Source organism: Notamacropus eugenii, chromosome 4 (assembly GCF_028372415.1).
Source record: "Notamacropus eugenii isolate mMacEug1 chromosome 4, mMacEug1.pri_v2, whole genome shotgun sequence".
NCBI classification, from domain to species: domain Eukaryota; kingdom Metazoa; phylum Chordata; class Mammalia; order Diprotodontia; family Macropodidae; genus Notamacropus; species Notamacropus eugenii.
The window spans coordinates 185,241,642-185,256,467 of NC_092875.1; the positions used below are offsets into that span (position 1 = coordinate 185,241,642).

At 39.3% G+C, this 14,826-nt stretch overlaps 1 long non-coding RNA gene across 1 annotated transcript in view; it reads left to right on the forward strand.

Moving 5' to 3' along the window:
- Positions 1-14,826, forward strand: part of LOC140500850 (uncharacterized) — a 27,946-nt gene continuing 13,120 nt past the window's right edge. The window contains exons 1-2 of the long non-coding RNA XR_011965912.1: positions 1-7,598; positions 12,987-13,038. This is a non-coding gene — a long non-coding RNA (uncharacterized lncRNA). The remainder of the gene's footprint in view (positions 7,599-12,986; positions 13,039-14,826) is intronic.

Here is a 14,826-nt window from a genome sequence, read left to right on the forward strand (position 1 = left end):
GGAACTGGGGATGTTTACACTAGAGAAGAGGGGACTTAGAGGAAAAGGAAATAGGAGTGCTCTCTCCAAGTATTTGAAGGGCTATCACATGGAAGATTAATTAAACTTGTTATGCTTGGCTCCAGAGGATAGAACTAGGAACAATGGGTGGAAATTTCAGAGAGGCTAATTTCAAATCTGGGTAGGGGGAAAAAATTCTTAGAGCCACACAATGTGGAATGGGCTGCCTCATATTCTCTTGCACTGGGGTTTCCAGAGAGCAGCTGGACCACCTGTTCATAGGGACTATCATGGAGGAAACTCTTGGTCAGGTAGGAGTTGGATTGGATTCCCTCAGGTCACTTTCACTCTAAGAGTCTTGCTATTTGTGAAACTCCCACCGATTAGATCCAATCTGGGACATTTGATTATAAAACCAGGGCTTATTCCGTTGCAGCAGCCTGCAGTTAGAGCAAATGGATGTGCAATCAGGTATGAGCAAATTAGAAGATATAACCAATAAGGAATCCCAAAGAAAAACAGAAATAAAACTAAAGGAGGAGATTCGGTCACAGGTCTGCTTGAATATTTAAATAAACACCTTAGTCTTGGAATGAGTCTCTAAGGTGTTTCTAATAATTTCTTGTGGGTATCATACAAGAGAAAATCATGAAATTCAAATGTTTCAGCTAGTGCTGAAAGAGACTTCAGGGGCCATCTAATCCAGCCCCCTCAATTTATAGATGAGGAAACTGAGGTTCAGGAAAGTTGTGACTTGTTCGAGGTCTCTAAGGTAATAAGCATCGGAAGTAGAATCTGAACCCACGTTCTTGAACTCCAGAATTTGTCCACCATACTATGATGAACAAGTTTACCAGGGACTACATCAACCTCTACCCTTTAGTATCATTTATCTCACACTCATTACCACATTAAGAAGTTGCCAGAACTTTATTCATGAAATGACATTTGGAAAGATAGTTTTATTTAATTGGCAAAATGAAAAATACTCTGATGACCCATGCACAAGGTGATGATATAACTTTTGGCAGAAGACAGCCATGAGGGCAAACCTGTTAGCCCTCATCCATAGTTAACTTTTGACTCTATTTCTAAAAGATGACCCAAAGCAGAGACATCCATGGACAAACCAGTTGGATAAAAAAAAAGTAGGCTTTTGTAATAAAGGAAACAGTTTGTGAGTGGATAAAAAACCTGAAATCCAGGGCAAGAGGAGGGAATGGGAGACAGAAGCATAAGTGTATAATTCATGAAAAGGCAGCAGCCAATAAGCCAGAAGAAAAAACAATGAGTAACCCCAGAGATATAACCCAGAGAAGTGGGGGCTTCTACCTGTTCAGAAGGTGGGAAATCGATCAGGGAAGCAGGGTGAATTGGCTAGTATGCCCCTCTGAAATTGTTTCATCATCTGCAAAATAGGAATGGTACCTGTTGGACCCATGTGAAGTAATATATGTAAACTGTTCTGTTAACCTTTAATCCCTCTACAGATGTCTGACATTATTTATTATTGAGAACATTCCAGAATTGAAAAGGATTCATTATCATGACCATGTTGTCTGTGGCAATGCCATCGATCTACTTACTCACATCCAATGTGGTCAGAGGAAAAGACAAATCCTTTCTAGTCACTAGAGTTCTTTTAATAGCTTCTGAGACAACAAAAATGCAACTTGTTTTCATAAAGAAATACTAATTTGTCTTTTTTTCTATAACCTCTCCAAGATGGCAGATGGGAATCAGACCCACTCAATTTTCAAAAGCTACTTGAACTACGGTATACCCTGAACCTGGGGTCCATAGGCCATCAAGATGAGGCAAAAGAAAATTTTAGCAGCCTAGAATCTGAGAGTGCTAGAGATGAGTGGGTCACTGTGGATCATCTAGCTCAGCCTCTCCATTTTACAGATGAGGAACCTGATACCTAGGAAAACGAAGCAACTTGGTCAAGGGCATACAGGGTAAAGAGTATGGAGGTAGAAAAATATATCAAGGACCTCATACTCCAGCAGTTCCACCTGCACTAAGACTAGAGAGGAGAGGGTGTTTCCACAAGGTCTGTGTTGCAGTCGGCACTGGTATATACATGTCAAGCTTGCTGGTTTGGTGTGTTTATTCACCATCTTGTCTATGTGAGAATGTGGGAGCAAATGTCCTGGTAAGGTTGGGAAAGCAGTGACGAGCTTTGGATGCAGTCAAGTTCTGAAGTTCTTTTATACCCTCCCACCCATGCTTTCTTTGTATTGCTGGTCACTGCTTTTCTAAGGGAAGCAGCCAGGAGCTTGTGGGCTACACACACACACACACACACACACACACACACACACACACACACACACACGTTCCCATGTGATTCAGCAATGCATCAAAACAGTACAACAACAAAGAAAAAGAACATGAGCAAGGCTGATGCATCTCACAGACTAGAACAGAGGTGCATATCTGATGCTCACAAACTAAATGGGCATTAACATAGGTCACAGAGTCAGCGCAGAAAGAAACCTCAGAGGTCCTCTAGTCTAACACCATTGTTTTATTTAATTTATTTATATGTCTATGTATACATGGAACCATACTCCAACACCATTTAATTTTATTTATTTATGTCTATGTATATATAGAACCATACAATACATACCTTTATATGTCAACTCTTTCTCCAGAGGTGAGTAGCATTTTTCTTCCCAAGTCCTTTATAGTTGATTGAACGATCATATTCCTCAAAACAGCTTAGTTATTCAAGTTACTCTTCAAATAATATTGTTGTTACCTGTATACCACAATCTCTTGGTCCTTTTATTTTCCCTCTGTATTATTTCATGTTTTCCTAAAACCAACCTACTCATCATTTCTAATAGCACAGTAGTATTCCATCACAGTCATATAACACAGCTTATTCAGCCATTCCCCAATTGATGGACATCCTCTCAACTTTCTAGTTCTTTTTCACCATAATCATCATTTTACAGATCAAGAAACTGAGCCCCAGGGTAGATTGTGGAACTTACCCAATGTTGATCATACAGATAGTAAATGTTAGAGGCAGGATTTGAACTCTGGCTCTAAAACAGGGTTGTTGTTTTTTTAACCTGGGGTCCACAGATCTCCAAGGATTCTGTGGAAAGATTTCAGAGGTCCATGAACTTGGTTGAGAAAAAAAAGAAATGTTTTTATTCTCTCTAACTTATATTTAACATTTTTTTCAACTATGAACATAGAAAACAAATTAATCTGAGACACACACAAGGTTAAAGACCGCTAGTTTAGAGCCAGCAATCTTCCCATCTGTGTCATTTTGTCTCCAAGTTAGAGAGCAGAAGGTAAGGGGAAGGCACTAGATTGAAAAAGAACCAAGATACCTAATAATGAGTAGGGAATACTGAGGAGGTCAATTAAGATTTCAGAATATTTGCTTCATGTTAAATATATACTACTGTTATAGTCAAAATTGTTATATAAGCCTCTCACATCTTAATACCATTGTGATGGGGATTAGGAGGAAGTCCCTCTGATTGGAGCAGCGTCCAGGGGAGTCAGCAGCAGCCTAGCCACGCAACTACTTTTTTTTGCAATAGCAGAATTGAAGTGTCCATACAACCTTTAAACTGGGCAAGAAGGAGAGAAAGTGAAAACAGGATGTCATTGTTTGTTTGGTGTTAATACTGAATGGTTTACATACCCTGATTCTTTTACAAACTAAAGGAATTGCCAATTTTCTCTCTTTGTGTTTCAGAAAGGGTTTGTTTACTCATCTAAGGTTAATTTTCTTCAAAGTGAATAGGTTTTTTCCACTTCTACTGGTTGCAAACAATCGTTTCTGTGCTTCATCTATAATCTATATCAAAAATGTTTACCATCTTAGTAAGTAAGGAAGGATGGGTGAGAGGGAATAAAATTGGAACTCAAAATTTTACTTTAAAAACGAATATTAATTGTCTTTATTTGTAATTAGAAAACACAAAATACTATTTAAAAGAAAAAAATCATTTCTGTGCTTTTGAAAACCAGTAAGGAGAAGTGTATTGGTAAATGTTTAATGAACAGCTCTCTGAAAAAAAAGGTATGCATAACACACTGTTTAATTTGCATGAACATTTTCTATACTACTTTCTTCAGTCTAGAAATCTGCAACATGAAAAATCAAGCTCTTGTAGCATTTGCTGATTTCCAAGGTGTAAATGCTCACTTTGAAAACCATACAATTGGCTCTCCCTCACTTGTCTGAGCTGGCTCCAATATCCCTTCTAAGAATCCCTGGACACAACATTCAAGTGGGTGACCTTTTGTCCAGACCAGTGATTTATCAGTATGGGATATTCCTGCTGTGAACACGCTCTCCACAAATATAAATAGGCAACTCATTTGCAACTGATAGTATTAGAAAGTTGCCTAGAGCACTGACAGGGCAAATGCCCATGGTTTTACTCATGGTTATCATATACTTATAGAATGTCAGAATCTAAACTTCTCTTCTATGCAATAGTCTCATCTATGTTCTCACTGTTAGGTAATGGCACAGCTTGTGTGGATTAATATTCTTTATATGCTCATAATCAAAAGAATAAGGGTTTCTTTATTACATTCTGTCCCCCCACCCCCCACCATTTCCTTTCTCCCCTATAGAATGTAAGGTCCTTTAAGGCTGAGACTCTTTGATTCTTGGATTTGAATCCCCAGCATGTAGAACATTTCTTGAAATGCAACAGGTGCTTCATAAAGGCTTGCTAATTGACTGGTATTTTCTTTTTCTTTTTTTTAAATCTAGGTTTTGGTTCTGCAAGAACCACAGGCTCTGAAATCTCCTTCATCCATCATTTCCCTAGTAATTGGATAAGCAAACATCTCATCCTTACCACAGCCTTTGAGACAGCCTGAATTAAGAACAAATTAGCTGGGCACAGACGGCTAGGTTGCTCAGTGGATAGAGAACTGGGCTTAGTGTCGGGAAGACCTGAGCTCAGTTGCAGTCTTGGATGTTTACTAGCTGTGTGACTCTGTACAAATCACTTAATCTCGGTTTACCTCAGCTTCCCCAACCATGAAATGGGCATGATAATACTACCTACCTCAACAGTGTGGGTTTGGGGGATAATAATGGTTGTACTGCTTTCTCCATAGGTTTGTTCCAAAGGCATTTTGTTAAGTCTTAAACCACTATGAAAATGATAATAATAAATAATAATCAAGCAATAGTTATCATGACAGCTAGCATTAACATAGAACTTTAAAGTTTACAAACCACTTTCTAAATATTATCTCACATAGTCCTCACAACAACCCTTAGAGATATGTGCTATTATTATCCCCATTTTACAGATAAGGAAACTGAAACAAAAACACAAACTGTAATGTGCATGGCACATGTTGTCGTTCAGTCCTTTCTGTCACTGTCTGACTTCATGACCATATTGGGAGTTTTTTTGGCAGACACTGGAACTCTTGGCCATTTTCTTCTCCAGTTCATTGAGCTGTTTAACACATAGTAGGTGTTGTGTGTGTGTGTGTGTGTGTGTGTGTGTGTGTGTGTGTGTGTGTATTCCCTTTCCTGCACCCCAAACTGAATTAATGCTGAAAAATGTTGTTTGTCCTTCATTCTAGAAAAGGACCATGACATCAGGAAGGTGATGCCATGTTTTGAAAGTGAATTGTATTTAAGTGAGGCAGAGCTGTGCAAAGTCACCAGCCTCACTTTCTCCTCCAGAGTCATCTGGGCCCAGTGGCCAGATGTAAGTTAGAATGACTGGAGATAGTCCAGGATGCAATGGTCTTTTCAAACTGAGGTCTTTCACTGAGGCAATGCCCATAAAGTGATTAAAGCTTAATAAGAATGTAATTTTAGAATGAGAACTGTCTATCCATTTTTTAAATTAGATTCCCACTAGCTAGAAACTTAGGTTCTTGGAGCTAGAAAGGCTTTAATGAATATCTACTTCAGTTTCCTAATTTAATGACGAGGAGACTGAGACTCAGATATTGTACAAAGCCTGTAACATAGTTAGTAGCCAAAGGGCTATTAGATCTGGCAAACATCATATCTCTGTTTTCAGTCTTTTCCTGAGTTTGCATATCCCTAGGTTCCTTCAGTCAGTCATATAACATGGTTTTGAGTTCTTTCACTATTCTCTTTACTCTCCTCTAGATATATTCCAACTTGGCAACATCCTTAAATATCCTTAAATACGTTATGTTTATGAGCAGGTAGAAAACGTTAATCCACATAAATTATGTCATTATCTACCAATGGAAATGTGGACTGGAATACTAGAAAGAGTGTAAGAATAGACATCAGGAAGATCTGTGTTCAAGTCTTGTCTCTGACATATGTGGTAACTATCTACAAACCATCAGAACTATCCAAAACATTCTGATTGTGGTTTGACCCTAATAAATTGGATTCATTGCTTCCCTTACCCCAGAGAAGTTTGGTTTTTCCTTGTTTTTGTGGGTCTTTTGGCCTGCCACTCTAAGCTGTTGACTCATATTGATCTTACGATATGCTAAAAAAATAAAAATAAAAATCCAGTCTTTTTCACATGAACTGCAATGCCAGATCTTCCCTAATTTGTACTTCTGTTTGTTTCTTTATCTGTAAAATGAGGATAATAATAGCACATATCGTTAAGGGTTTCTGGAAGGATCAAAAGAGATAATATTTATAAAGTGATTTGTGAACTTTAAAGTGATATATAAATACTAGCTGTAATGATAATAACCATCGATATTATTATTTATTATTATTTGTAGAGTGGTTTAAGGCTCGTGAAGTACTTTTGGAATACAGCTGTGAGAAAAGTAATAAAAGTATCGTTATCCCCATTTGACTGATAATAGCTGATATTTGCAAGGCTCTCAATTTACGTTATCTCATTTGATCCTGACAAGCAAGTGAAGTACATGCTATTATTATCCCTATTTTACAGATGGAGAAATTAAGAAATCAAATGACTTGCCCAGGGTCATACAGCTACTAAGTATATAAGGCATATTAGAATTTTAGGGTCATACAGGTACTAGGTAGATGAGGCAGTGTTTAAACACAGATATTTCTGATTCTAAATATAATACTCTATCTGTGAGTCAGGCTGCTTTTAATACAGAACACCTTAACCTGGAGTCTGTGATTATTTTTTTAACTTGAAAACTTTATTTTAATATAATTGTTTTCCTTCATAATCTTATGTATTTAAGAACACTATTTTGAGAAGTACAAAGGCTTTATCACACTGCCCAAGGGGTCCAGGACACACAAAAAGGTAAAGAATCCCTGCTTGAAGATGAGGAATCTGATGAGAGGTGAGATCACTTGGCCATGACCGCATAGCCAGTATTTCGGGTGACATCAGAACCCAAGTCTCCTGACCTCAAGCACTCCTATCAGTTACAACACATTGGCTAGCTGACATTGATCCATTTCACAACATGCTGATTCCAGTTGTTTAACCAGTCCCAAAACCAACCAGATGACCCATATTTCACCATCTTCTCTTCTAGGCCATTGTGAAACACAGTTCAATTCCTTCCTCAAGTACAAATCTGTGGCCTTTCCCTGATTAACCAGTCTAATGACCTTTCACAGAAGAAAATGAGGTTAGTCTGAGGTGAGTTGTCTTTGAGGAATCCTAAACTGGCTCATGCTGGTGCCATTTTCTTTTCTCATAAACCATCTGTCTAATACACTATTTTTGTTTTGTATTAAATGAAAACTGAATGGGTGGTAATGTCAAGGGAAAGGTTTATGGGTGCACATCTGAAGGCTGAATGGAAACAGCCAGGAGACAGCAAATGACTGAAGATACTAAAGAAGGTATAAATGGTGTAAACTGGACCAAGGCCCCTTGAAAACTAGAAAGCAATGGAAATTCAGCACACAAGAAAAAGGAGTTTTCTTTTAGGAAAGAGGAAGAACAACTTTTCCTTGGAGATGTTGTGGAAGGAGAAGAGGGCAAAAAAAGTGACAGATGAAGGAGTGTAAGGGGATAGGATTCAGAGCTGGATCACTTTAGTGACCATCTATTTTACAGGTGAGGAAACTGAGGCCCAGAGAAGTGAAACAACTAGCCCAAGACCTCCAAGAAAAAAAGGAACATATGAAGGAAAAGACGTAAGGAAGTAATTGAAGTAAAAATGAATGTAGTAGTAAAAATGAGTGTAGTAGTAAACATGAAGTAAAGAATAATAATAGCATTTACATGGCATTAAAGTTACAAAGTGCTTTACCAATATTATTTTATTCTCACAACAACCCTAGGAGGTAGATAGCATTATTATCATCCCATTTTACACATGAGGAAACTGACGCACACAGAGATTAAATGTTTTGCTCAGGATCAGACAACCACTGAGCCTGAATTTTAACTCAGATCTTCTTCATTTCAGGTTCAGTATCCTCCATTGTGATATCTGGCTACCTCTAAAATGATAAAAATCCAGCATTTATATAGGTCTTTAAGGTTTGGGAATCACTCTCTCTCTCTCTCTCTCTCTCTCTCTCTCTCTCTCTCTCTCTCTCTCTTTATACACACACACACACACACACACACACACACACACACACACACACACACACACACCAAACTATATGTATATACTACAAACCTATGAGATAAAAGTTAATATTATCTCCATTTTACAGATAAGGAAACCAGGGCATTGAGAGGTTAAGTGACTTGGCCAAGGTCACACAATAAATAAGGTTCTGAGGCAGGACTTGAATTCTGGATTGAGCTGGACTGCTTCAGGCCCTCTCTGTGATTCTGGGAGACTTTTGAGGAAAATTTCCTTTCCAACATTTAAGAGACACTTCCCCTTAATTGGTCAACTGAAATATTGCTTGTGATGACCTGCAGGCGCCCTCATCAGGGAAGGTGTTATGCTCTATGAACAAAGCAGAGTTGAAACAGCTCAAAGAGAATGCAGGACATGCAAGTTTAGAGTATCCAGCCCCAAATGTTGACACAGACTATTTGTGCCTGACCTGTTGTAGAGCATTCCGAGCTTGGTTTGGTCTGATCAACCACAGTCGGACACATGGAAACTTGACTCTAGCACAGTGATATCATTTTGGTTCTCTTGGAAACAAAGGACAACAACAATGAATTCTTAACCTTTGTGTGTGTCGTGGATTCCTTGGACATCTTGTTAAACCTATGGATGCCTTTTCAAAAGAATGTTTTTCAATGTATACACTGAAGTTGTTGCTCACTGTCCATTTTTTAAGAGGATGAAAGGCATCGTAAGTGACTTGTGGGTGAACAGTATTTAAGTGAGGCAGAGCTGCACAAAGTCATCAGCCTCGCTCTCTCTTCCAGAATCATACAAGTCCAGTGGCAGGACAAAAGTCAGGACATCTGGCAATGGTCTGGGATGCAGTGAATGACTTTGCCATGACTGGTCTCTCCCAGTTCCTGTCTTTCCAACCCCCTTCCAAGGTCCTCACTGTGAGTTTCCAACAACGTGGGACTTGCTTTGGGAAGCTGTCATTTATTACTGCTTTGGGATATGGAACTTTGCAGATTATCAGTTAATAAACATTTATTAAGCACCTACTATGTGCCAGGCACTGGGCTAAACATTGGAAGCTTATGAGTGTCTTTGGTTGTTCCGGGAGTCCTCCTGCTTGTTTGTCATAGCTTAGTTACTGATTTCTCTAATGGCTCCCTCTCTTATTGTCTATGGGCTTCTAGATGATTTGAGGGCAGGGCAGTTATGAAGTTCATAAAATCATATGGTACAGTTTCTGCTAGATTTACTGAACATTATTTTATTGGACACATTTTTTAGGTTTTTTACCTTGTAGATGAGGGAGAGTTGAACTGCTTCTCTCTCTTTTGGTGAACATTTAGACCATAATCAATTATTATGGGATTTTTCTCTAGCTATGCTCTGCTACATAGATGTAGGAGAGAAGAAAAGAGAGGATAGGAATGAACCAGGATTGGATGTGGGAGGATAGGGAGACATCTGATTCATTGTAAGGTTGGTGGTGGTGTAGCTAAGGGAATCCAGGCTGTGGGGAAAGCCTACAGTGAAGTTGCTGAGCTCAGCATCCAGTGAACCCAGCTGAGACCAGCAGAGCAGAGCACTTGGTGACCACTTTTCCTTCACCCCATACCACTTTACTTCTTTTTTCACAATTGTTTGTATACATGTCTTTTCCTCTCTATTAAACTTTGAACTCCTTGAGAAGGTATGTGTTGGATCTATTTTTGTGTCCCCAGGGCTTAGTTCAGTACTTTACACATAGAAACTTCTTAAGTTTGTTGAATTAGATTGACTTGAACAGAGTGAGGTTGATGATCAGGGTAGAGTAGCAGGGGGTCTCTTCTGAGATGGCCCCATTAGGTAGGTTTATGGGGTGGATAAAGGTGAGAGATTGACAGTAAAATAAGAAGACTGTGGTCAATCCTTCTTCATTTGGAAATGTTGGGAACCAAGAGTCCAAAATACTGCATATGTAGTCACATGTGGTAGTGATCACTGTGTGGGTGGTTTGGTTTAACTGTTTTTCCTTATTACATAGTAGACTCCCTGATGGAGAGTAGGGTAGAAGATGTATCAGGAAATGGTTGTAATGTTTAAAAAATACTAATAAGGATACTGTTGGGCAAGGTGGAACACATCCAAACTCAACTACCAAGGATGCTGAGGCTGGTGGAATGCTTGAGCTCAGGAGTTCTGAGCTGCAGCAGGACTAAGCTCACTGGGTGTCCACACTAAGTCTGACACCAATATGGTAAGCTCCCAGGAATGGGTGGCTACCAGGCTGCCTAAGGAGGAGGTGAAGTAACCCAGATCAGAAATAAAGCAGGTCAAACTTCCTATATTAATCAGCATCAGACCTGCCCCATGATTAGCCCAGGGTGAGAGAGGGAGATGCAGCCTATAAAACAAAATGAAACAAAAAAAGGCACTACCAAAACTTTTAAAAATCAGAAGGATATGATCAGAGAAAGGAAGCCTTGAGCTGAAACTCCTGCAGGTAGACTACTGAGGGTTTGGAGCACTTAATAAAAATATTGTAGCAAATAACTTGCTTCAATGAAATATTAAACCCAATTATAAAAGTGAGTGAGTCAAATTCAAGTCCTTTCTCTGATACATCATTTATATAATATTTTAAGGTTGGCAAAATGCTTACATATTATCTCATGTAACCCTGTGTGTGTTAGGTATTACTATTACCGCCATTTAACAGATGAGCAAACTTCTTAGAAGCATCAGCTTCTAAGCTCACCAGGTTTGGAACTAAAAGTCTTAGTAGCCACATCTACCTCTCAGGTCACTTCTAGGGGAATGAAGAACATAAGGGCTGAACTGGGAACCTTTTGCCTTGATGATAAGGCCTACCCCTTCTCCCCCACTGTGACTAGAGGATTTATCTGAACCATGTGCCCCTTGGGTTCCTCTTCTAGCAACATAATTGATGTCGCTTGAGGAAGATGATTGCCTTTCCTTATCCTTCACTTTGTAATCCCGATTTTCATTTAAACCACATTAAGAAAGACTGCTACACTAGTCCTCCTTAAACATTGTTTTAATTATGTCATGAAACCCGGGTTTATAGCCAAATCTGGGGCATTTTGCATGAGACTCTCCTATGTGGTGGAGAGAATGCTGGTATGACATAGTGTGATTGCGCAGAAGGAGGAATTAATGTGAGGTCTTTAGAGAAGAGAGACATTCTTCATGCAGTCTTCAAGAGAACCGACATGGTGCCAGGCTCTCTTGGGGACCAGTTCCAGACATGTGAGGAGAGAGACTGGAAACTACAGACAGGTAGGGCTGACTTCTCCACATACCTCTGATTTCCAGCGTGGTTTCTTGGAGACTAGGGAATTTCCTCTTGGGTGAGATCAGAGACTCTCTCGCTTGGTTTGAGCTGTTATATCTTGCTCCCAGCAGAAGATCTCATTCCCTCTTCATATTTTCTGGTATCATTCTAATCTCATAACTTCTCTGATTTCTGTATGCTATTTGTTTGCGTAAATGCTCCTCATTTTTTGGGATGGTCTTTTCTGTAACCAGCATTTAGTGGGAAGTAGAAATACAGGCAAATTTAAGCTAGGGGTTACTTTCCCCCACGAAAGCTAGTACCTTATTGTTCTACTAATTATGTTCCTAGACCAACAATATAAAAAACAAATGAAATAGTCATAGAACTCCATGTTGGTATGAAGCAACTGTGATAAATACCAGCCTGTTGGCAACCTGATGGTGGTTCCATTTTTACCTGGAGTCGTTTAGCTTGGCATCATATTACTTCAAACACAAAAAGCAGATGTCCTGTCTCTTCTTATTTTAAAAGTCATACTCCCCACAAATCTTGATCCTTTAAAAACATGATAAAACACATTTCCCTCTTCTTGGTAGAGATGTGAGAAATTAAGGGTGTAAAATATTGCAGAAATGTTCAGGCATATTTGTTTTCGTGATAGATTTTATTGAATTGTTTTTCTTTGTTACATGGGATTTGCATAATACTGGAGAATGACTGGTATTTTTTAAATGGGTATCAATATGATTTTAATAGAAAAAAAATCCATGTTTGCTTTTGGTCCATATACTAAACTTGCTTCCTCCTAGGAAAGAGCTTCAGCTCTTATCACATTCCCAGAACAGAGATGACTAATCTAGTCTGGTCACAATAAATGGTTAAGTCTTCCTGGTATAAGTCACTAAGTTCTCTTTGATGACATCACTCAGACCTACTCCTGATGCCACCAAGGGTGGTCCAGAATGCTATCATTACTGTTTCAAAAAGAGCAAAAACATTTCCAACTTATACTGAGTGACATCATTCCAATTCAAGTGAGGGAGTGTTTTACCATAGGCTCATAATGAGTACTCAATATGATGATTAATATGATGATTAACTAAAGCTGTTCTCACATTGTTTCACAGGAATATGTTGTCTTTTCAACCAGAATCATAGAGCTAGGGGGGAAGGTAACTTAGAGGTCATTGAATTCAAACTCATCTCTTTACAGGTGAGGAAACTGAGGCCCAGAGAGGTTAAATGGCTTGCTGAAGGTCACACAGGTAGGAAACATTTGTTGTTCGGTCACTTTCAGTAGTGCCAGACTCTTGGGGACTCAATAAGAAATCTGTTGATTTTGTTTTTTCCTATGACCCCCAGTATAGCCCTACCTACATAGTAGGAATCCAATAAATTCTTCCAGAACCACAGAGATAACTGAGTTTAATTTCTCATTTACAGACAAGGAAACAAGAGGGTGTACAAATAGTAAGCCATGAAGGTGGGATTTAATCAAATCCAAATCCTCAGATTTCCAAAGCAAGTACTCTTTAAAAGAGAAAAAAGCCATATGGTCTAACAAGGCAGCCACTGAACATTTATATAACAACTTGAACTCTGATGTTAACATTTGCAGAAATAATTTTTAAAATAACATTTCTGAAGCATTTTAAGTTTTTTTAAATCATTTTTCTAACAATCTTATGTGACAGGAAATGCAGACATTTTCCCCTCATTTCACAGGCAAATAAGCTGAGGTTCAGAGATAAAAAAGAAATTTGCTCATGCTGGTAGGTGTCCAGATTCTCAGGAGAATAGTCTTTCCTCTATACCACACCTGCACTACTTGACATTAGAATTAAAGTAGGCTAAACTTCTTCCTGTCACAGATAAGTTAGATTAGAGGCAGACTGATAAGGGTTGGTTGCTGCAGGCCATGTGACAAATAGGACAGAGTATGCAGTGGCAAATTTACATTTTGGGGGGCCTCCCAAAAACCTTTGGTTTGCCACAAACGGCCTGTGGGCTGTATGTTGCACAAGCCTGCTTTACACATGATGTTTTCCCTGACTTCAGTTGGGACTCTAATCTGAGGCTTCCTCTCTCATGCTCTCTTTGTATTCTGCAATAGAGGTATCAGAGGGTTCCCTTAGTCTTGGTCTCAAGGTTCTATGGAGACTAAGTGAGTTCTAGATCCCTTCTCCTCATCTTGCACAGTATCTCCGCCTAATTTAGTTATAAACCTTATACCTACTAGAGCAATCTGTAGTCCCTAAGAAGTTCCCCAAAGTATTTAATCTGACTTGAATGTTATCTGGACTTCTGAAATCATTGGTACTGATGAAATGGATGCTCCAGAGGAATCCAGCCTGGACTAACCTAAACTATTGAAGTTCTTACAGTCATACATTCCTCCAACCATAGCCACTGTGATCAGACAGTTGTATAACTTGGCCCACATACTCTTCCCTCCAGTGACACTGGTCTCCTGGCTGCTCCATGAGCCAGACTCTCCATGTCTCAGCTTCTGCCATTCTTGTTGGCCATCCCCCACACCTGGAATACTCAAGACCAATTTACCCTGGAGCACATCAATTGGACACCAGGTTCCCGCCCACCTAGCACAGAGTGAATGTAATTACTAAATAGTAACTGTTTCTCTTTTACCCAGGAACCCAGAGGGTCTTCCTCTCCCAGTTTGATTTTTTAGGGTATTTTTTTCTTTTATTAATAGGGGCCTCCCTTGAGTAACTACTTAAAGAGTCCTATTCACTGAATGGGTGTATCTCACTCAAAGTGAGAATTTGGTAAGCCCACAGCCTAAAAAGCCAGGGTCTCTGATTGCATCCTGGGCCATCTCTAGTCGTCCTGATAAATATCAGGCTACTGGACCCAGATGGCTCAGGAGGAGAAAGTGAGGTTGGTGACCCTGCACAGCCCTCCCTCACCCAAATCAAAGTCAACTGCAAGTCATGTCATCATCTTGATGTCATGGTCCTCTTCAAGAATGTCGGACAAACACAACCTTCTCCTACTCTGACTACTGTCCTCTCTGGCTTCCTTTAAGTCCC